The 25,599-nt window shown below is 35.2% G+C and overlaps 1 protein-coding gene and 1 non-coding gene across 3 annotated transcripts in view; both read right to left on the reverse strand.

Moving 5' to 3' along the window:
• CCSER1 (coiled-coil serine rich protein 1) overlaps positions 1-25,599 on the reverse strand; it is a 1,477,979-nt gene that overhangs the window by 294,428 nt on the left and 1,157,952 nt on the right. The window lies entirely within an intron of this gene.
• Positions 7,177-7,249, reverse strand: TRNAW-CCA (transfer RNA tryptophan (anticodon CCA)). Its single transcript has one exon. It is a non-coding gene; the product is annotated as a tRNA-Trp (tRNA).

Consider the following 25,599-nt stretch of genomic DNA (forward strand, 5'->3'; position numbering starts at 1 on the left):
CATTGCAGGCAGATTTTTTTACCATCTGAGCCACCAGGAAAGCAAACCCGCTTTCAGATGAAAGTTTTGAGGAACTACTTTAGTACTTAAGTATTTCATTTTTAAAAGCCACATTATCTTGCAAATACTTTGAGAGTGTGTTGTACTTACAAACATAAATCTTCATTTAGTTACTATAAAGGCACTAGGTTAAAGTTTTTTAATTTAGTTTTTTTTTCTATATAATATCTTAATATGAAACATGGTTTCAAATATATTAATATGAAACTCAATGGCTATTTTATCCAATTACTGTGACATAATGTAAAAACACATGCTGGTCGATTCATACTATGAAATTTAATACAAAAGAAAAGGATAACTGTGATGCTCTAACACTTAAAAGCTACTCATCCCTAAATAATGAAAAAACTCTTCATCATTGTAAGCAAAAACAATAGAAACCTAGAGATTTCTCATTGTATATAATATTTATGAATATAAATATATTTTCATTAACTATTGGAGAACTATTTTTATAACTGTTAGTGATCTTCATAAAATAAATGGTATTCTATTATAAAATATTTAAGTTTTCAGATTTCAATAATTAAATATGAAATTTGTCCTTCAGAAACAAAACACCATATAACCTTTTAGATCATAGAATATCTTTCTCTCTAATAAGATTTTGTACTCAAAATCTTTATAGTGTTTTTAGAGTTTCAGTTCAGTTCAGTTGCTTAGTCATGTCTGACTCTTTGCAACCCCATGGACTGTAGCACACCAGGCCTCCCTGGTCCATCACCACTCCTGGAGTTTACCCAAACTCATGTCCCTGAGTCGGTGATGCCATCCAACCATTTCATCCTCTGCTGTCCCCTTCTCCTGCCTCTTTCCCAGCATCAGGGTCTTTTCAAATGAGTCAGCTCTTTGTATAAGGTGGCCAAAGTATTTTGGAGTTTACTAATAGCTAATGTATTTTTCCTTTTAAAATCTTAATTTTCTTTAAAAGTTAATTTTCTCTAAATTTTGTGCAGCTTTCTGATATTAGACATTTAAAACTTATTTATATGTTCTTGTAACATTTAACTTCAATTGTACCAATTGAATTTTGTCATTTTGCTGATTTCTAAGTGATAAGCAATACAGAAAATATAGTTAATCAAAGGAGTAGTGTATTTTGTCTCTGTAATTATACTGATATAACAATGTAAGTTTTTTTCTCTTTTGAAATTAAAAAAATGCCATGTTTCACTAGTGCGTAAAAATCTCAAAGGCAGGGACTGTATATTTGTCATCTTTTGAGAGAGTCATCTTGTGCCTAATATGGAAGTTGAGCCACAGTTATTGAGTTGGTGTAAAACAGTGAGATGTATTTGTACTCCAAAGACACAAAACAGAATTTAAAACCCGACTCTGCCATTGCACACTGTAGTATGCTGAACAGTCACCCCCAAAATATATTTCCAAGTCATAACCCACAGTTCATTATGCAACCTGATTTGAAAATAGGGATTTACAGATTTAATTAAGCTAATGGTTGCACAGAGTCAGACAAGACTGAAGCTACTTAGCAGCAGAAGCAGCTTGAGATGGGATGACATCATCTTGGATTTAGAGTGGTCCTAAATCCAAGGTCTTTATAAGAGGTAGAAAAGGAGAAAACTGAGGGGCACACAGTGGGAAGGCTATAAGAAAGTGGAAGCAGAGACTGGAATAAAGAAGCCTAAGCCACGAAATACCAAGAATTTTCTGTGGCCACAAGCAGTGATGTAGTGGGCTTGTAATGGATTCTTCACTGAGTCTCAAGAAGGAATCAATCCTACTGACATCTTGATTTCAGACTTCAGACCTCCAGAACTGAAAGAGAATATATTCCTGTTGTTTTAAGACACCAAGTTTGTGATAATTCTGTTTAGGGCAATCCTAGGTAACTAATATGGGACTATAGCCTCTAAGAGAGAGTTCTTATTTCAAAATGGGGCTAAGACCCACTTTCAGATCTGTTCAGAAAATTAAACAAGGTAATTTAAACCATTTAACATTCTACCTGATATCCAGCAGTGCTCAAACACATTGGTTCCCTTCTTGACAATGATTTAGGAGCCCTCAGTAATAGGATTTCCCAAAGGAACATATCTAAAACATGTTTGTCTTAGCAAAGAGCATAATTTGTATATATTTACATAAACTGCAATCCATTAAAAGGCAGTTTTCATGTATATTTTCTGTATTAGTGATGATTTGGAAACCACCATGATGAGAACATTTAACTAAGTGCAGTGAATATTAGTTATTAAAGAATTACACAGCACTTTCGAATCTTCTATAATATCAGAAAGTCAGACAATTTTCATCTAATTCCCTGAACATCTGCCCTCTTGATTCTTTTATCAATGAAATGAATAAATGAAAATATAAGAGAAAGGATTCTAAACTCTTAAAACCCAAAGGGTCACAGAAGATCTTTTGTAGCTCAGAACTTGAATAATAATTGTACTCTTACATATTTAGAGAGTGAAAAAAAAATCATGTAAATTTTAAAAGCTTTTAATCTTAACAGCCTGATCCCACCTCATCTTTTTTATTATTGCTAATGTTTTGTCACTTTTGGCTCTCCTTCAATACTCGTTAATTGTAAATAAAATTTTGACCAGAAAAAAATAAAGGCTGACTATATATCATCTTCTCTAATTTAAATAGCATCTTGCAGCAACCAAACTTTTAAAAATGCAGAGGCTATAACCATATTTTGAATGGATTCTGATCAGTAAGTTTTTATAAAAGAATCTCAATGTTCAATGCACATTTATTTATAAGCAATGGTTTTTGTCCTTTCTCATGTAAATTGAAAAAAAGCAACACCCCAAAATAAATTAAAATTACATCATTAATTTTAAATACTAATTGACATTTTATACATAAAAATGATACTTTAGGGAAAGATTCTTGACAATACAAGGGTGTACTTCAATCTGTTCTAGAGAGTAATAATAAAGATTTTTCATTCAGGTGAGTTCCATATGTTTATTATGCCTACCAATTTTCCAAATTCAATATATCCCACAAAAGTAGATGCTAAGAAAATAAAAGTTCAATTTATAGAAGTTCACAACATTGTTCTCAATGAAACAGTAGTACAGCCAGGGATGTGAGGAGGTGGGTGCTAGTAAGAAGGGCTACTTAGGGAATGTTCTGTGGGCACCTCCCAGGAAGCCTTTTCTCTTCCCATTTACAAATGTACCTTACAAATGTACCTCTTCCAAACAGTACCTTTCATAACAGCCTGAGAATGAGTTTATTTTTTCCCAGGGAAAGACTCAACTGAACAAGGTTTATGTGAAAGTTGTATAGAATTCACTGTGAATTTATTGATTTCCAATTTGAATTGGCACTGTTAAGAAAACCAGATACTTAGGGCCCCCAGGCTCCAGCTTCATATTCTCTTAAGAGAAATCACACTGGAAAGCAGATCACAAATCATAAGGAGAAGGGTGTCTATGGAGCAGACAAGAAAATGCTTGAACACTGAGCTAAGTTCATAACTATGCCCATTTCCACAATAAATTGTATCTACCAAAGGGATCAACAAGTCAAGTGTTTCCCAGATTGTACATGAAGGAGTACTTGAATGGCTGAGTTTTTGATTATTTCTCACTTTATTTTTCCCCTTTGGTTGATTCAATGACTACTTCAACTGATGTACATATTCCTTAGATATCATAATATATTGAGGTCTAATATAGCCACATTTGAAGAGTCATGTCAGATTTTTCCAGTTTAGGGGAATTTGCTTGTGAAGACTTGAATATATTACACATTGATTTTAGTTCTGAGGCCAATCATAATCGCAAATTTTTATGTGTCTTAGAGAATGCATTATTATATAGGCTGTATATTTTTATTTTTAAAGGCTAGGCAATATGCCAAGTCAATATGGTATCAATAATAAAAGTCACATGTTTCCAACTGAACATGTTAAAGAATACACTTGACACATTGTTTTAGGCCAACATGGAGCCAGTTGTGTACAAATATAGTGTTTGTACATTAAGATTAACTCATTTTATTTAACTAATACTTCAAATTATCAAAACTTGTCATACTTACTAATATTTTTATGTAATATTGTGATTAGTGACAATGAGACATTTTCTTCTCCCTAAGGGTCTACGTAGTACAGTTAGCAGTCAAAGGAAGACTTAATATTTATATTTCTTGACCTGTGGTAAAGGAGGTGAATATCCTGGCCTAATTTTTAAGAAGAAAAAGAAACATTTTTGTATCTATACTCATGTCCAATAATATCCGATTTTTGACATGAATATTAGATTATTAGTACTCTCATTTCACAACAAACTGAAAAATAGACTTAAAATATCTTAAAGATTATGTGAGTAATCTAACAGTGCTTATTTGAACATAACCTTGTACAAATACAAAAAAAATCCTAAATTTTAACAAAAAATCAGTGCCTTTTGTCAGTAACATAAAACTTAATTTAAAAAAAATAGTTGGACAGCCTCAAAGAAATCAATGAAATTAGAACACTCCCTCACATCACATATAAAAAAATTCAAAATTAAAGACATAAAAATAAAACAGGACGCTATAAAACTTCTAGAAGAGAACATAGGTAAAACATTCTCTGACATAAATCACAGCAATATTTTCTTAGATAAGCCCTCCAAGCCAAAACGTGTAGAAACAAAAATGTACAAATATGACCTAATCAAACTTAAAAGCTTTTACTTAGCAAAGACCACCAACAAAATGAAGACAATCTATGAAACAGGAGAAAATATTTGCTAATGATGTAGCCAACAAGGGATTAATTTCCAAAACATGCAAACAACTCACACAACTCAATATCGAAACAAAAACAGCACCAAACTGAGCTTTCTGTGTTATACAGCAGCTTCCCATTAGCTATTTATTTTGTACATGGGAGTGTATATATGTCAATGCTACTCTCTCAATTTGTCCTACTTTCTCCTTATCCCACTGTGTCCACAAGTCCATTATTTACATTTGTATCTCTATTTTGCCCTGCAAATAGGTTTATCAGTCCATTTTTCTAGATTTCATATATATGCATTAATAACGGGATGGGCAGTGGGAGGGAGGCTCAAGAGGGAGAGGATATGTGCATACTTATAGCTGATTCATGTTGTACAGCAGAAACTAACATAATATTGTAAAGCAATTATCCTTAAAACAAACAAAAAACAAACAAACACCAATCAACATTGAGCAGAAGACCTAAATATACGTTTCTCCAATGAAGACATACAGGTGGTCAACAGACACATGAAAAGTTCAACTTTTCTAATTATTAGAGAAATACAAATCAAAACTGCAATGAAGTATCACCTCACATCAGTCAGAAAGGCTATAATCAAACTATCTACAAACAATAAGTGGCGGAGAGGTTGTGGAGAAAAGGGAACCCTTCTACACTGTTGGTAAGGAATGTAAATTGATGCAGCCACTATGGAAAACAGTATGGAGGTTCCTCAAAAAACTAAAAATAGAACATATAATCTAGCAATTTCAATCCTGGTTATATATATGAAGGAAAAACAAAAACACTAAATTGAAAAGATATATGCACCCCCATGTTCATAGCAGCACGATATACAATAGCCAAAACCTAGAAACAACCAAAGCGTCCATCAATAGAAGTTGTGTTATATTTATACAATGGAATAGTACTCAGCCATCAAAAAAAATGAATTATTGCCATTTGCAGCAACATGGCTGGCCTTACAGAATATCATACTTAATATCATATTAAGTGAAGTAAGTCAGATGAGAAAGACATGTTATATGATATCACTTACATGTGGAATCTTAAAATATAATACAAATGAATCTATTTACAAAACAGAAGCAGACTATAGACTTAGAAAACAAACTTATAGATAGTTACCAAAGAGGAAAGGAGCAGAGAGAAGGATAAATAAGCAATGCAGGATTAACAGATACACATTTCTATATATAAGGTAGATAAGTGACAATGATTTACTGTGTAACACTGGTAACAATATTCAATATATTTTAATATCCTTATAATGGAAAATAATCTGAAAAATAAATAATCTGAATCATTTTGCTGTAAATCTAAAACTGATGCAATATTGTAAATTAAATACATTTCAATAAAAAAATAGCAATACTTGCTTCTATGAGTTCAGTTTGACCTCTAGCAGAGAAACTGGCCCTTTCCAACACTGCAAAGAAATACTTCAACTGCAAAAGGACTCAACCCTTCAGCCTTTTGAGCCATGCACAGAGGCTCAAAGAAGCTGTAGCCTGGCTCCTGCCATCCTCTCCACATGCTGCTCCATCTCCTTGGTCTTGTTATTGCTCACATCTTTACTGTACCTGATAAACTCTGTTCATCCTCCTTGACTTAATTGGTATCATCTCTTAGTTTTATAGAAAGAGGAAAACAGTCCATAAAATTTAGCAGAAAAATGATGATAACCTGATAGAAATTTTAAGAAGAATCTTAAAAAAAGATACAGGAAAAGTGGGTTAGAAGCCCAACTTTGTCAATAAGACTTGGATTTTGGTAAATTATTTAATCTTTCAAGGATTTATTTGTGATATGGATGGGTTGGAATAATCTCTAGGATCATTTATAATTCCATATTATTAGTCTATGATAATTTCTTATATTTTACCCCTACTTGGAAACTTTTAACCTATCTGCATCTCCAAGAAAAGTCATAATGGCTTAAGTTAAATATACCCTCAAACTATTTATCAACTGGCTACAACTACTAAATTATTGGTACTAACATATTTGTTTAATGTGTTGCCTTAATCTAGACTTTCATTTCTATGTCATTAGTGATCTAATCATTTTATGTAAACTTTAGTAGGATGTGGCACCTTGTGAGTGCTGACATACTTTTTAATATGTAGAAGGTAAGGAATTATAAAATAAGACAATGTGCAAGGAAAAATTTACTCCTTTAATAATTAGATGTTGGTTAATACTCAAAAACTTTCAAAGTTCTAAGAGACTATTCTGATTAGTCCTAATTCTTAAGAGGTGAGGTGAAGTCGCTCAGTCGTGTCTGACTCTTTGAGACCCCGTGGACTGTAACCTACTAGGCTTCTCTGGCCATGGGATTCTCCAGGCAAGAATAATGGAGTGGATTGCCATTTCCTCCTGCAGGGGATCTTCCTGACCCAGGGATCGAACCTGGGTCTCCAGCATTGGAGGCAGACGCTTTAACCTCTGAGCCACCAGGGAAGCCCCCTAATTCTTAAAGATAGTAACAATTCATTTACCTACCTCATTATTTATTTAAAAGAAAAATGTGAAAGCAGGATTATACTTATTCTTATTACTGTACTAGCCTACAATATTCCTTGCCAATTAAATTTAGAATTTCCATTTCTAATCCTTCAGTGTTGTCATTATGTTTTAGAATAATTTCTAGTGTTTTAACTACAATAAAAATATGCCGATTTTGGTCAAAGTAGACTGTGACAACATGACAATACATATTATAGTCATTGAGGTTTAGAATTATGAAATAAGAAATGAATTACTGGATCATTCAGATTTTAATAGCATTGTTCCTGCCTCTACTTTGTATCTTATTGCATGCCCACTTTCTGCTTCATCATTAACTTTAAATACCCATTAAAAAACTGTATTGACATATAAATGTATACATACATACACGAGAATAAAGACATATAAATTAACTATTAGAGAGATAAGATAACATACAAAAATACTGAAATTATGATTACTGTAGACTGAATATTTGTATCCCCTCAAAACTCATAAATTGAACCTCATCTTAAATGAGATGATACTGTGAAGTGAGGTCTTAGAGAGGCAGCACCCTCATGAATAGGATCAGTGCCCTCATAAAAGAAACATCAGAAAGTTCCCTCACCCCGTCTGCCATGTGAGAAGTTAAAAGCCAGCATGAACCAGGAACTGAGATCTCATAAGACATCAAATTTTCTAGCTCCTTAATCTTGGACTAGCCAGCGTTCAGAACTATGAGAAATAAATGTTTGGTTAAGCCATCCGATCTATGGCATTTCTGTTATAGTAGGTGGAAAAGATTAAGGGGTGATAATTATTTTTGATAATACCTTAGCAGTAAGTACGTATGTGTGTGTACTCAGTTGTGTCTGACTCTTGTGACCCATGACCCTATGGACTGTAACCTGTCATGCTCCTCTGTCCATGGGATTTTTTCAGGCAAGAATACTGGAGTGGGTTGCCATTTCCTACCCTAGGGGATCTTCCTGACCCAGGGATCAAACCTGTGTCTCCTGTGGCTACTGCACTAACACATGAATTCTCTACCACTTTGCCGCCTGGTAACCAGCATCAGCAGTAAGTATAATTAAATCTACGTAATCTAATTAAAGGTTAACAAATTAAGTCATAACATGTCATACATCATATAGCAGTATAGATCAAAGAAGTCTATTTTCAGTTCCATTTATTCCATTTTCAGTGCTATTATTTTCTTCCTTTAACATTTCTTAAAGTGGATATATGCTGGTAATGAATTTTCTCAGTATTTTTCTTAAAAATTCTTTATTTTCATTTTTGTAAGATACAGTCACTGAACTGGGCTTCCCTGGCGGTGCACTGATAAAGAATCACCTGCCAATGTAGGAGACTTGGGTTTGATACCTGAGTCGGGAATATCCCCTGAAGCAGGAAATGGCAACCCACTCCAGAATTCTTGTCTGAAAAAAATCCCATGGACAGAGGAGCCTGTCAGACTACAGGCCACTGGGTTGCAAATGAGTTGGACACTACTGAGTAAATGAACACCTTCACTGAACTATAGAATTCTATATTTCCAGTTTGTTTCTCCCTCCCTAGCTGATGAAGTTCTTGATGAGAAGTCTATTATAATTTTCATCTTTGTTTCTCTGTATGTAATGTATTTTTTCCTTCCTATAGCTAGCTACCTCAGACTTTATCTTTGATTTTCAGCAGTTTGAATATGATATGCCTGGGTGTGTTTTTCATTTTTCTTTACCTGTTTGGTGGTCTTTAAGCTTCTTGGATCTGTAATTTGCTAGATGCAGATATTTTTAGAAAAATGTGTGGCCATTTTTCTTCATCAGTATTCTCTCTCTTTTCCTCAATGAGATTTCAATTACACATTAGACCACTTGACATTGTTCTACAGCTCTTGAATGTTCTTTTCTGGGCTTCCTGTCACTTTTTCCCCCCCTATTGTGTCTCAGTTTGGATAATTTATATTAACCTATCTTTAAGTTCATTGATGTTTTCCTTGGCTATGTTGAGTCTATACATGGGACCATCATAGGCATTCTTCATCTGTTGCCAATCTTTTAATAAATACAATTTCTATTTGACTCACCCTTATAATTCTCTTTGCTGAAATCACACATCTATTCTTACATGTTGTCAAACTTTTCCATTGGCATATTTAACATATTATTATTTTAATTCCATTTCTGATATTTCTAACATCTGCATAATATCTGAATCTGATTCTGTTTGTCCCTAGGGAGTGTGTTGTTTCTTCTTGCTTTTCTTTATGCCTTCAAATTTTTGTGGAAAGCCAGACATGTTGTGTAGGACCCTAGAGACTTAGGTAAATAAATTTTATGTCTGGAAATTGGAATGCTATTCCTCTGCTAAGACTTTAGGATGGACATTTGGGTCAACATAGAGCTGAACTAAGTTTTCTAGTGATGCTATAGTGAAGTCGCTCAGTCGTGTCCAACTCTTGGCGACCCCATTACTGTAGCCTACCAGGTTCCTCCGTCCATGGGATTTTCCAGGCAAGAGTACTGGAGTGGGTTGCCATTGCCTTCTCCAGGAGATCTTCCCAACCCAGGGATTGAACCTGGGTCTCCCGCATTGTAGGCAGATGCTTTACCGTCTGAGCCACCAGGGAAGTGCCCAGTGATGCTATGGTTACCTACAACTGCCCATATTCTCTAATGATATCTGGGATTTAGGGCACAAACTGATTTGCCAGGGGCTTTTCTAAACTTACGGTCCACCTCAGCTTTAGTCTCTCCCTTGCACATGTGCTCTTAGAGAGGGTTTTCTTCCACATTCTTGTAACATTCCCAGCCATATTATCTCTAATTACTTATAACTCGCTGCTTGTTAGTCTATGGAACAGAAAGTGAATCATTCTCTGCTCCTCTGATTGAGCCTAACTTTTAAGAAGGCAGTCTGTTCCAGAGTCTCACAGATGTGGCCTTCTCAGTGTGTCTTCTCTTCCAGCTGTAGTTCTGTGTTCATCATGTATTCTTGTCCCTGTCCCAGGAATAAAGGATCCTTTTCTCCCAGCTGCAATCGGTTTTCACTGGTATGGTTTTGCTTTCCCCCTATATTGTAGGCTTTTGTTTTATACGGACAATAGGAAAGAAGCATCTGGGTGAAATTTTGTGCCTTTCCTATAGTAGCTACAGATCCCTTCTTTAGACCTTCAGCTAAAGAGAGACTTTCACAGGACTCTTGCCAATATTTTAATGTGTGAATCTAGCGAGGTCTACAAGAAGATCCTACCAGTGAGTCCAATTCTCATTCTATTTATACTCTTAGGCTATGTTTGCCTGCTGGCTGACCAAAATTTAACAGAATTCTTACTGTTATCTAATTGTGTCTGCTACATATGGCATCCCCTCACAAGGTACTTGTCTTTACTTCTATCTTTGGTTAATTGTTTGCACTATGACTTTAGCTCTCTGATGGTTCAAGAAAAGTTTCCTTGAACTTATACTGAATTTATATTTTCCCTAGAATTTTTGTTGTTATTATAAGGGTAGGAACAATGCTCTTTTCAGCTATCTACATGTCAAGCTGAAACTAGAATATCTACATATAATTTTAATATATAGTCATTACCTAAACAAATTTAATAGCCTATTATGACAGTCACAGATATCTATAAATCAGAGAAAACGGTTTTTTAAATCATAACTGAGCAAGCTTTTTACTTTTTAGCAGCTCAAAATGGTAAGTTCAATTAAATGCAAAACTATTATTTTTTTGGTCTCAAAAGAGAATATTTAACATTTTCCTTGTAAATTATAGGATTATAACATATATTACATTTTTCTTTTGTACTTTTCCCACTTTCTACCAGTCTTTTGTATTAGCTTGTCTTCTCTTTGTGGTATATCGATAATTTCATTATGCCATTTAAATGTTATCTTCTTTCTGACTGAAACTTATTTTCTGAAGAACAGAACTTCCTCAATCCCCAGTATATTTGTGGATGTAACTGTGAATTTATAGACACAATATACTTGTCTTTGCTCCCTAAGAATGCAGAACTAGATAAGCACTGCTTTATTGATGTAAGGTTTGTAGTACCCCCCCAGACATGTCTTCCAAAGGTATATTTCAAAGACAGTGATAAGAAACATTCTTCAAGTTCTCTCTACTCCTGAAGCCTCTTTCTATATTGCTCCAAGCACAGCAAAGAAAGAAGAAAATGAAACAGAAGTGGCATCTACAATAGGATGGTAAATAACACAAAGATATTGTGAGGGATGATAAAGACTCTTCTCATTGTAGAATCACAGCCTTGCCAGTACCTCATCATTTAATTAATGTATCTTTTGTTGCTGGTTCTGTGTCAAGTTATGACCAAAGAGAACTGTTAAAAATTGGTATATATTTGAAATAGTTAAAGTGATGACCATTAAACAAGGAAGTTCTTAATACTGAATTTAAAAAAAAAAAGAATAAAAATTTGGTTAATTGTAATCTCAAGAAAGTATTAGTCATTGCTTCTGACATAGTCAAAAATATAAAATACTAGAATCAAGAATCAGCTGCAAGATATCAATATAGGCATTGATTTTAGGGAATAGGGTAGGATTGAAGATATTTAATATGAATATTGTGATGTTCTTGTGTAGAATAAGCATTCACTCTTTTGGCATATCTTTAATAGGCTCCAACATTACAAATACTTCAGGAGTCTTTACTAACAGGTAATTCAGAGATCTGAAGACTTTTACTTGACCAAAAGGAAATGTGATAATTAGCATCACAAATTCATGACTTGTAAGTTTACTATTTCCATGTCCATATGTTTAGGAGAGTAATACCCATTTTATGGTCTTATCCATCAAGGTACAGGAAACATTTCAAATGTATGTCCTAGGCTTAGAGAAACCACCCATCATTTTATTTTTCTCTTTGTTTTCTGTAAGATTTACTCTCATTTAACTAGAATCAATTATTTGAAACCTCAAATATATGGTATTATTTTTATATTATATACTTTGAGTTTGTAAAAGTCAAGAAATAAGCTTGTTATGAAAGTGCTAGTCACTTAGTCATGTCTGACTCTTTCTGACCCTACGGACTGTAGCCTGCTTCTGTCCATGTAATTTCCAGGCAAGAATAAGCTTAGTCCAAATTAAACATTGAACTTTCATAAGCTTTCTATTTCTACTCATGAGTTTAGGGCACATACAATGAATTTACATTCCCAGAAGTCTCTAATAAGAATATCTTCTCTATCTCCAAAACAACAGACACTCCTGCCTTTAAGGTAATCTAACTTATATGCATAATAATGACTTTTTACTTTAAAAAAAGGCTAAAGGAAATCAGCATATTTCTTATCTTGTTTGTGATCTGGCTATAGTTTTCAATTTTTACCAGTTAATACTGTAACTGAGAAGGACCCTATCAGGCCTTCCTAGAACATACCCCTCTCTGCACATCCTGACCATGTCTCATATTTGTAGAAAAGCTACAGTTTTCCAGGAGTCCCATGAGTCACAAAAGTCTGGCTCAAGAATTAGCGTGTGAGACTATGAGCATACAGGTAGGCAGGAGAATTAGTAAGAAAAGCAGTCATATAACAGTCACAGAATCTTTAGTTCCTCCCTGAAGGACACAGAAAACAGTGTCTGATACATACTCCTGAGTTGTTTTACAGTTGCCAAAACCCCCACCAAGTGGAAGAAATTAACTACCTGATGACCATAAGCATTTAGGTCTGGGAGCCTTAGGAATGATAATGCTAACTCCGGTGATAGCACCCTGTCACCTCATCATCAACTAACCAGAGAACTGTGCAGTGCTGATCACGTACCCTGTGACTACCTTTCCTCACTGTGCTTTAAAAATCCTTCCCTGAAACCTACTGAGGTAGAAATTGTGAGTGTAGGACTCACAAACAAATTGTCAGTGTAGGACTCTGAGACCTTGGTCTTGTTTTCAATAAACATCTCACTCCATTAACCTAAAACTATATCCTCTTTCCAGAATTCCTGGAATTTGTCCTTGGTCTGATAAAGTATCAACACTCAGATCCAGGAAAGGGAAGTAATTAACTTCTGTTCCATATTCCCTAGGGAAAGACAACTGGTGCTCATTAATCTTTAGCCCATATATCTGATTTCTTGTAAAATGGCCAGAGGGCATGAAAAAGGGTGGCAACTTAATCCGAGGATCAAGAGAATCCATAAAGATATTAAGTTAAACAGTGACCTTTAAACTGACTGGTTAGAAATGACATATTTTAAGGACAGGAGCCAATCAAAAAAATGTACAGATCAATACTAGCAAGCATATAAACTGCTGTAAGTCCCACCTTTTGGGGGACTCTTTATTCCCTCTCAGTGTCTATGCTGAGAGCTTTATACTTTTCTTTTCTGTAAAATAAATCCTATTTTCTTGCTACTGGGAGTGTTTGCACATTCGTAAAGTTCATTCTTCAGCTCCATGAATAAGAACTCCGATTCCCATTTCAATCTCTGGGACTTCAAGTCTTTTGAGCATTAGCTGCCCTGGACTTCTTGTATGGTGTCTTTCAATAAGCACTGCACTTTCCTTCACCACAACCTGGTGTCAGTAGACTGGTTTTACTGATTAGAGGCTAGTGGATTCAAGTTGGGTTTAGTAACAATACTGCATCAGCCTAAAATAAACCATAATTTCAGTATATTTTAGAAAGTCATATGGTAGGGAAATAGGTAAAAAGACATAACAGCAAGGAATAACTGGAGACCAGCTAATGATCATATAATTTTAGAAGAATATTTAATATACCTAAATCCAATCTTTTATTCACATTAGCAGCTCTTTCTACTATAGCTTCCTTCATAAGAATCTAAACCTTCAGCATTCTTTCATGGAAAAGGAGATAGTAAAGTACATATTTCTGCTTTTTATTTAAGCATCTTTATAATGGTATAAAGTGCCACAGTTCTTTTTTTTTTTCCTTTTTTGTTTTTTTTTGTAAATGATTCACAGATCCTTCTCAGTGAATGTCACCAAATTATGTATTTCTTTTGCCAATAATAAAGAAAAAACTATACAAACAGGTCTATACCTTTGAATCATCTTTAACACCATATTAAGATGAATCTACTTGGCATTTATTGCTAGGCACAACAATTAGCATCATGTGATGTATTGCTATAGCACTCTATAATGGAGGTAAAACAATCATGATTTTCTGATGGATGCTGGCGTGGGAAAAGAGAAGAGACATAGGTGGTAATGGGCGATGAAAATAGCTCATTCTCAAAGTCTGATGGCACTCAGGAGATTCTACATATTAAATTTACATATACATCTCTCATTGACAAAATGTTCATGTTAAAGCAGACAAGTTGTCACAGAAATCTCCTGAGATGAAGAGCAAATATCTGACTCTCTGCAAGGTGCATATATTTATAATATAGGTAAGCCAGTTTGTAAAATCCAAGTTTTCTATCTAAATTTACAGATCATTTTAAATTTTCTAAATATGAAGACTTAGGAAATAAAGTGGCTGGAAAGTCAAGCTTGCTTTAAATTCACTAGAAAGAGTATTTTTTTTAATGGATTTTTTTCCTTTTCAAGGAAAGACTAAAACACAGCTGTGTATGATATAAGGGTCCTTTGAACAAGTCTGTAAAGGAAGTTAGGATTTAAGAAAGCTTACTGATTTGGTTAACAAAGTGCTATTATTGTTGCTAAGTGAAAATAAACTTAAATAAGAGCCACTTCTAGTCTTGCCCCAGACTTTGAGCCATTCTTGAAGCTTCAGCACACTTGGCCACATTGCACTGCAGTTTTCTTAAATGGGCTGGGTAACGACAAACAGGTAAGGAAAAGGCAAAGAGAACCGTTTATTACAAACACACTGTAGGTAATATACAACAGTGGGGATTGCATATTGACTCTGGGGCATTTGGTCTCAATCAGCATGCCATGCTACAGCACAGAAACAGACTGTCAGGTGTACAACACAGAGCTGAATATAAGAGACTCACATAATTGCCTGCGAGAAGGTACAGGAGCACTTCCATAAGCTGTGCCCTGTAAATAAAACACATTTTTTTTGGAGCAACTGATCATTAGTAACAGTAGAATATGGTGGAGAAATGAACAAAGAAAATGAAAAAAAAATTCAAAATAAAGACAGTTTAAGATGCTTTTATTAAATAAGGTTTTTGAGTTATTCCATTTGGTAAACATAAAGATCAAAACAAGTATTTGTAAGAAATTAAGAAAGGATATGTAATACACTAAAAAAAAAAGTAAAATGAATGTTACAGCAAAAGATAGGAACAATTAAATTTGACAGAAAGGGAGGTTTGTGAAATGTAGAACACATGATATTTAGGAAGTGGCCTCCTTAAAAAGTAGGTTCCCTTGTACCAATTCCTTAGCTGATAAACACATTTTCTCAAATTCTTAAACTAACCATTGTATTAGTATTTCCTCTGCTATTTTTCTACCTCAAACTATATAGAAAAATAATGACTTCAAATAAAATGGCTCTAATCTGTGCGTTAATAAAAGTTAATCACTGAAAAATAGCATAATCAAACAGAGAGAAGTTATTAAATAAAAATAGTAATTGGATATGATAGACACCAAAGTTAGAACAACCTTACTATATCCCTTTAGTTGACTAAACTCTGTACAAACGCATACTATAATTCAAGTTGTATATTTGTATTCCTGGCACTGATCTCTATCACAAAATGATATAATAATATACTCAAAGAGAGGTTTTAAAATATTAGGTAAGAATAGATTTCTGTGAAAATCAATAGTTCGTTATACATATAATTAACAGATGATAAGAATATCTGAAAAAGGTTAACTGATATTATTGAATACTTATTCTGAAGTTCTTATGTTTAGTATATGGTAAGCATTATATCCGTTTCCACAACAGTCTTTGAAGCAGTTAAAAATGTTACCTTTATTTATTATTATTTCCATTGTTTCTGATAAGCAAACTCTGTAGAATCAAGTTACTTTTAGACTTAATTTAGAAGCAGTTAAGAAGCTATAGTTTTTAAAGGTCACACTGCTATACTGAAAATAGTTAACAAACAAGGGCCTGTTATATAGCACAGGGAATACTGCTCAATATTCTATAATTACCTAAATGGGAAAAGAATTTGAAAAATAATAGATACATGTATATGTATAACTGAATCACTTTGCTGTACACCTGAAACTAATACATTGTTAATCAACTATGCTCAAAAAAAAAAAAAAACTAGTTGAGTAATTAAAATGGAGGATTTACAAAATGATCCCTGCTGCTGGCATTTCATAAACTTATCTTCTAACAAAAATAGCAAATGTGAATATTATGACCTTGGTTTGTATAAAGGTATACCAAAGAGAAAACTATCTTATAAAGTGTCTGCATGCTTGCATTGATGGATGATAAATAAGACATGCAAACCTGCTGCTTAAATTTTCTTTGTCTATGAATATGTTTGTATCTCTGGATCTACTGAGGAAGACACATGACCTTTTCCTGTGCTTTACCAGGATTTGCCTAGGATATATTTAAATAAATTTTGTCCTGGATGGAGATTTCTGAGTAAATTTGATCAAAAAGTTGCAACCTACACTTCAAAGAAACCACAGTACTCCAGAAACTTGCTATAAAGGTCACAGTTAGGTTAAATGCAGAGTAACTCAATAAAATTCCCAGGGAGAATTCCTTGGCTTTATCTGACTGACTAATTCCTTGGCTTTATCTGACTGACTTCAAGCAATTGATTGTATGACACTTCTTTAATTTCAGTGACAAACTTAATGTTATGTGGTACACATATATTCTCTGGTTGTCTCTGCAGATCAGAATTCTCCCCTCAATTTGCCTATTTTCTATATCAATTAAGTTTCTTTTGATTGCACTTTGCTCAGGTGACTTGTATTTGTACTTTTCATCACACTTTTCAGAGTCACTTAGTTATATGTTTATGCTCAATAGAATCATACAAAAAAAGATTAGTTTTTAGGGCAATTTTAAGCTCACAGGAAAACTGAATTGAAGTTACAGATTCCCCCTATAAGCCCTGCCCCTAGACATGCATACCCTCTTCCACTATCAATATCCCCACCATAAGGGTACATTTGCTATAATTGATAAACCTACACTGATACATCACTATTACCCAGAGTCCACAATATACCTTAGGGTCCACTCTTGTGTTGTGCATCTACCATTTTATAGATGGACATTTAGGATGTATGTCTACCATTTTCGTATCACACAGATAGTTTCCCTATCCTAAAGCTTCTCTGCTGCTGCTGCTGCTGCTGCTGCTGCTAAGTCGCTTCAGTCCTGTCAGACTCTGTGTGACCCCATAGACGGCAGCCCACCAGGCTCCCCTGTCCCTGGGATTCTCCAGGCAAGGACACTGGAGTGGGTTGCCATTTCTTTCTCCAATGCATGAAAGTGAAAAGTGAAAGTGAAGTCGCAACCCCATGGACTGCAGCCTAATAGGCTCCTCTTTCCGTGGGATTTTCCAGGCAAGAGTACTGGACTGGGGTGCCATTGCCTTCTCCTTATTCATCTAAGGTTCAGTAAAGAACAAGCCAGTGTTCAATTGTAGGAGCTTAGAAAATCTAGCATAGAAATACTTCATGCCTGGACTTTTTTCACACAGGCAGTATAGTTCATGAATATTGTTATTTTTTCACAGTGCTTAATAACACCCCTGAGGAGACATAAGAGACATCCCTGGGTCAGGAAGATCGCCTAGAAGATGGCATGGCAACCCACTTCAGTATTCTTGCCTGGAGAATCCCATGGACAGAGGAGCCTTGTGGGCTACAGTCCATAGTGTCACAAACAGTTGGATACCACTGAAGCAATTTAGCATGGACATGCTAACTTCATATGTACTGTTATATTAGAAATGACAAACATGTATCTGAAGCACATAACTTTATATTAATACCTATAAGATAATGTCTTTCCCATTCCCACAAGCAAGAGGGGGAAGTAAGTGAATTCCCATCTTACAAAGCCAGACTGTGACAGAGAGAGGCCTGGAACTGAGCCGTTTGGCTCCCTCAAACCAGGAACTTACTTGGCTCTTGCTAAGCTTCTGTGATCTAGTGGATATGAGGACCTAGCCACACACTTAGAGGCTGTTCTGTGAATGATGTGAATATGGTGATTTTCATTATAACATATTCGTTATAATAAGACTCGAAATAAACACAAGATTTGGAAAAAGGAAAACAACTGAAAACCAGAAATACATAAAAGAAAATGCAACAAATGCTTTAAAAAGCACACGTACATACAAAGAGTGATGAACTTCCGTAATACCTTCTTATTCCTCTGGAAATATTTGGTAAATACAGATTATAGTCCTAGTTCAGAACGCCAAGATCAAAAGGAGAAATATAAAATCTGATCAGGCTAAGAGTCAATATCATTTTTACCTGAGCTAAATGTTAAAATGATATCTTAAGCATAATTCAATAAAAATTTAGAACTTACTAGCCCCAGGCATGCACATCAAAGAGCTAAACAGAGCAAGACATGGAATGAAAATTTGAATAAGAAAATTCTTAAATAACCCTGTATCCAAAAGCCTTGTGTCCAGTGTTTTTCAGAATTCAGAATTATTCAGAATATGCAAAATAATACCCCAAGCTAAGTCTAAGGCTGAAGTAATCAAAGACATTAATATTTCTCTAGGAAAAATATAACCTCACTATGACTTTTAAAAATTATAAACAGCCTCTTATCAATTTAGATCAGACTAGATTTGATTACCAAATAAATTATAGAAGGACTTTAAGTTCTCAGGGAATTTTCGTTTGCTTGTTTGTTATTTTGGATCTCAGAATTGCAGATAAAAGATTAAAGACCTATAAAACTATTTAAAATTACATAATTAGAACCTATGGGAGCATGATATTTTTATAAAATCAGAATTTCTGGCTCTACCTTAGGTCCTCTTAAAGTTTTCTTTGTAATGAAATAATTTAAGAAACAATTAGTTGTTCAAGAAAATACTTAGACTTGTTTATGACTTCCACATTTATAAGAATGCTCAACTTCTAGAATGAAGTTGAAAAGGAAAACTTGACCTTGGTCCCATCACAGTACATATATGTGGAAACAGCAAGATTTAGTTAACATAACCATTTTAAATATTGTGGAATAATGCGATTCATGGGGTCGCAGAGAGTCGAACACGACTGAGCGACTGAACTGAACTGAACTGAATGTGATTTTAAATGAAAACAAATATTTCTGAAAAACATATAAATATTTCTACATGCCTTCATGCTTTTTGGTGGGATTTCCATTTTAAACTTATAAGAGTAATGTTTCAGAATTTAATCACTAAATAACAGAGATGTGTTCACATTTCAGGAAATATGTAGATTGTAAAATGCTTGGCAATTCCTTAAAATCCAAAACCATTCAGGTGTGTGTATTTTAGCTACCTAAATTACATAAGAAAACACGCTACTAGTTTTGTTCTCATTTAGGTATTTATTTTAACCTTTCATTAAAACACACAAGTTGAACATATTAAAACGCATGATACTGGATGCTTGGGGCTGGTGCACTGCGACGACCCAGAGGGATGGTATGGGGAGGGAAGAGGGAGGGGTGTTCAGGATGGGGAACACGTGTATACCTGTGGCGGATTCATGTTGATGTATGACAAAACCAATACAATATTGTAAAGTAATTAACCTTCAATTAAAATAAATAAATTTATATTAAAAAATATTAAGAATGTTAAAAAAAATTACCCTTTTAAAATCCTTCTTGTACTATAGACTAGCCAAAGACATGCCCTTGATCCTCCCACCTTGGATGACATATAGTGATAGTTACTTGTTCATTAATCAAACAAGGCAGTATGTAGAACTCACAAGGTAACAGTGCCTTTAAATAGAGTGCAGTTTTGGATCCAGTTTGTTTTCCTTTACATAACTAAAAGTAGTGATTGTCAGACTGAATATCTACCATTAGCATTTTAGACCTCATTTCAAGAAGAATCCTTTTAAATTTAAATTTGAAATTTAATTTCACAGCTTAAATCTGAAAGTAGTGCAATAAAGCTGAGACAATATTGTAGGATTGGTGTTGGATCTCTTAACTATCATGGGGGAAAATAAATGATTTTTAAATAAATAAACAACAACAAAATAACAGGGATTTGTGAGATACTTCCCTTTATGTTCTCAACAACCTGGTAGAAATTCAGAAATGAAAACCCATAGGGAATTATAAATGCATCTTATAGCATCCAAATAATGATAGGAGATCAAAACAATTATATTTTTATTAAGGAAATAACCACAGTGAAAATGCACTGAGAAAACTATACTTATGACTTTCTTTTTTGCCTACCTCTAAGACTTTCTATTTGCCATAGTTATATAGTTATACACATTATAATACATTTCACACAGATATTTTAACAAACATTTGCAGTATAAATTTTGATATCATTGACTCTGAGTCACTACTACTAGTTTATGAGAGACATTAACTGAGGTATGTGAAAATAATATACTTTCTTACATGAACTTAGTTTTAAATTCTCTTTTCTTTTCTTAAATGGAATCTCTTAAAAGTTACTCTCCTGTAATTTTCAAAAATACATCTCCTGCTAGTACTTCAGTAAGAAACACAGTGGTGGGTATGAACTCAGATGGCACACTGAGAATATGAAATGCTTTCACCCACAAGGAAAACACAAATTCCTCTGCATGCTTTATATCATTTTAACTTATAATAGTAATCACAACTTACTGTATTTCCTGGGGATTTCCCAAGGCACAGCCAAAGGCAATCAGTTCCTCCCAGTTAGTCATAAATGTCCTGTGTTTCTTTCATTGCTTAAATATTGCCCTAAGCCCTTTTCTTTTATTATACGCCTTTGAAACAGAGCGAACCATTTCCCAAAAGACACATCAAAAAGAAGGTTGACATTTGCAGAAATAAGAAGCAGCATGCACTGTGTGTTAATATGAGGGCCTGAAAGACTTGACATGCATTCCTCTAATTATTTTAGATCCTCTTTCTGGCAGTGTGTTCATTTATTATCAATAGAAATTAAAATCTTTTCAATGTCAGTACTATTCACACTACAAAAGTAGGGAAAATAAATGAATACTAAGGACAGCCTATCAAAAAATTTGTTTTTATAGAGGTAAACATTCTTTTTAAACTTATTTTCTCATGTGATACAGATGTACCAATTATGATACACTTAATTCTTTTTACGGAAAAAGAAAAGAGAATTTAAAAAAGTAATGAAAACATTTCATTTAAGAGATTGTCCAAGCTTAACTCAGGTTTGCTACAAGCTACATTCACCAACTCCTTTTCTTACCATTTTCCCAACTAATGTTCAGACGGATTGTTATATACAAAATTGAAAAATATGTAGACTATGGGAGGCAAAAAAGAAAGGAGATAATTCTAGAAATTTTATGTGTTGATTGGCTTAATGTGAACTATTATCTAAGTTTGTATATTGAAGGTACAGTAACATTTCAACTACCTATAATCAAACATGCAGAATATTTAGAAACATAAGAGAAATGTAAACCTGAAAGTAAAATGGTGCTTAAATAGTAAGGAAGAGATTGTATGATAGCACTGTTTCACAGGCAAAGAATATAGATTTTGTTAGGCTACAACATATAATAAAACACATTAAATCAGTGTCTTCTGAGTTGGAAAATCAGGACTAGTTCATCAGCTACTGGAGAATGTCTATAAACCAAGAATCACAAAAAATGTATTTCCATATTTTAAACATTTCAACTTAAAACAAAAGGAAAGCCATTCATTCATCCATGTTCTAGTATAGGACTGAGGCCTCTTGAATGAGAATGTTTAGTAAGTCACTCTCCTCCCTCTTTCTTGCAAAGCCACACAGGAATGTACCTTCCCCAAATTTCAGTTGAAGTTAATTTAGAGTGGTCTTAGAGCTTTAAATTTTTTACAAAGCAATCTGAATATTGATTTTTTTCTATGAATTTGCTCATTCCGCGCCCCCAAAATTTTATAATTTTCAAGACTTTCTAAAACTCAACATGTGCTCATCCTTTTCACTTGCCTGTTTCATCTGATCACCTAAATGTTAACTAGTTCATCTAATAATTGGAGAAGGAAATGGCAACCCACTCCAGTACTCTTGCCTGGAAAATCCTAGGACGGGGGACCCTGGTGGTTACAGTCCATGGGGTCACAAAGAGTCAGACATGACTGGGAGATTTAAATGACACCTGTAACTAAAATAGGTTTCAGTTCAGTTCAGTCACTCAGTCGTGTCTGACTCTGAGACCCCATGAACCATAGGTTTAGGGGCAAACAATTCACGGAAAAGAAGTGAGCTGGCCAATATGAGAGACAGGCATCAGCCTGATAGATTTCCAGAGGGAAAGTGACACTTGAATCAATTCAATGAGTAGATCAAGTGACAGTCTCCTATGATCTGGAATGATCATGAGAATGCTGAATTATTTTCAATAATCATTTTCTAAGATAGGTAGAAGGTCTGATGGGAACATGTGCAATCAAAATAATTTTCTGATACTAAACATGATAATCTTCAATTATCTGGAAAATTCTGCTAATTCAAAGCCCCTAGATCCTTGTGTTAGTACATTAATGAGGTTTTTGTATATTTAAATACACAAAAGTTAATCATTATATACTAAATCATGGTTTATTCAGTAGTTTAATTTTCAGTTCAGTTGTTCCTATATTCAATTATATATTAAATATATGATTCTTACTTAAAACGTTATAAGTTAATCACAATTCCAAGAGAGTAATCCCTTTCTGTTTTTTGACCATACCAGAAGGCAGGTGACTTAATGCAGAGTATATCATGAGAAATGCTGGACTGCATGAAGAACAAGCTGGAATGAAGATTGCTTGCAGAAATATCAATAACCTCAGATGTGCAAATGATACCACTCTTATTGCAGAAAAGTGAAGAACTAAAGAGCCTCTTGATGAAAGTGAAAGAGGAGAGTGAAAATGTTGGCTTGAAACTCAACATTCAGAAAACTAAGATTATGGCATCTGGTCCCATCATTTCATGGCACAGATGGGAAACAGTGGAAACAGTGACTATTTTGGGGGGCTCCAAATTCACGGCAGATGGTGGCTGCAGCCATGAAATTAAAGACGCTTGCTTCTTGGAAGAAAAGTTATGACCAACCTAGACAGCATATTAAAAAGCAGGGACATTACTTTGCCAACCAAGGTCCATCTAGTAAAGCTATGGCTTTTCCAGGAGTCATACATGGATGTGAGAGTTGGACTATAAAGAAAGCTCAGTGTCAAAATAACTGATGCTTTTGATCTGTGGTGTTGGAGAAGACTCTTGAGATTCGTTAGACTGCAAGGAAATCCAATCAATCCATCCTAAAGGAAATCAGTCCTGAATATTCATTGGAAGGACTGATGCTGAAACTGAAATTCCAATACTGTGACCATCTGATGCAAAGAACTGACTCATTGGATAAGACCCTGATGCTGGGAAAGATTGAAGGCAGGAGGAGAAGGGGATGACAGAGGATGAGATTATTGGATGGCATCAGCAACTCAATGGACAAGAGTTTGAGTAAACTCCAGGAGTTGGTGATGGAAGGCCTGGCATGCTGCTGTCGGATGTGACTTAGCGACTGAACTGAACTGAAGGCCTGTGGAATCTTAGTTCCCAGACTAGGGATGAAACCTTTTTCCCTGCAGTGGAAGTGCATAATCTTAACTACAGGACCACCAGGGAATTCCCAAGAGGTAATTTAAAGACCAGAATCAGATTTTAGTATTTGGTAAGTAAACTTAATCTCTCATGTCAGTTCAGTTCAGTTGTTCAGTCCTATCCGAATCTTTGTGACCGCATGGACTGTAGCAGGTCAGGCCTTCCTGTCTATCACCAACTCCTGGAGCTTACTCAGACTCATGTCCATCGAGTTGGTGATGCCATCTAGCCATCTCATCCTCTATCATCCCCTTCTCCTCTTGTCTTCAATCTTTTCTAGCATCAGGGTCTTTTCAATGAGTCAATTCTTCACATCAGGTGGCTAAATATTGAAGTTTCAGCTTCAGTATCAGTCCTTCTGATGAATATTCAGGACTGATTTCCTTTAGGATCAAATAACTTGATGTCTTTGCAGTCCAAAGAACTTTCAAGAGTCTTCTCCAATACCACAGATCAAAAGAATCAATTCTTCCATGCTCAGCTGTCTTTATAGTCCAATTCTCTCATCTGGACATGACTCTTGGAAAAACCATAGCTTTGACTAGATGGAACTTGGTTGGCAAAGTAATGTCTCTGGCTTTTTAATATACTGTCTAGGGTGGCTGTAGTTTTTCTTACAGGGAGCAAATGTACTTTAATTTCATGGCTGCAGTCACCATCTGCAGTGACTTTAGAGCCCCCCCAAAATAAAGCATTTACTACTTTGGGCCTGGGGTGAAGATTTATCTTGTAGTAGCTGAGACCTTCAAGATCAAAGGAGAAACCCCAGCAAGACGGTAGGAGGGACAAAATCGATTTTAGAATCAAGCCCCATACTCATCAGAAATGCTCAGCGGGCTCAAACAAACTTTGTGTGCACCAAGAGACCCCACAGAAACTGAGCTAGACCTAACTCTGCGTGTCTCCTGTGGAGGTACAGGTCAGTACTGGACTGCCATATGGGCAGGGACTCTTGGTGCAGCAGATTTGGGTATGGCATAAGCCCTCTTGGAGGAGGTCACCATTAACCCCACCATAGAGCCACCAGAACTTACATAGGACTTACACAGGACTGGGGAAACAGACTCTTGAACTACACAAACAAAACTTTGTTTGCACTATGACCCAGGAGAAAGGAGCTGTGACCCACAAGAGACTGACCCAGAATTGCCTGTGAGTGTTCAGAAGTCTTCGTCAGAGGTGTGGGTCAGCAGTGGCCTGCTGCAGGGTTGGGGGCACTGAGTGCTACAGTGTGTCCATGGGACCTTTTGAGAGAGGTCGCCAATATCTTCATTACCTCCACCATAGCTTCAGTTCAGTCGCTCAGTCGTGTTCAACTCTTTTCGACCCCATGAATTGTAGCACGCCAGGCCTCCCTGTCCATCACCATCTCCCGGAGTTCCCTCAGACTCACGTCCATCAAGTCTGTAATGCCATCCAGTCATCTCAGCCTCTGTCGTCCCCTTCTCCTCCTGCCCCCAATCCCTCCCAGCATCAGAGTCTTTTCCAATGAGTCAACTCTTCACATGAGGTAGCCAAAGTACTGGAGTTTCAGCTTCAGCCTCATTCCTTCCAAAGAAATCCCAGGGTTGATCTCCTTCAGAATGGACT

The sequence above is a fragment of the Ovis canadensis genome, chromosome 6 (genome assembly GCF_042477335.2).
Source record: "Ovis canadensis isolate MfBH-ARS-UI-01 breed Bighorn chromosome 6, ARS-UI_OviCan_v2, whole genome shotgun sequence".
In the NCBI taxonomy this organism is placed as follows: domain Eukaryota; kingdom Metazoa; phylum Chordata; class Mammalia; order Artiodactyla; family Bovidae; genus Ovis; species Ovis canadensis.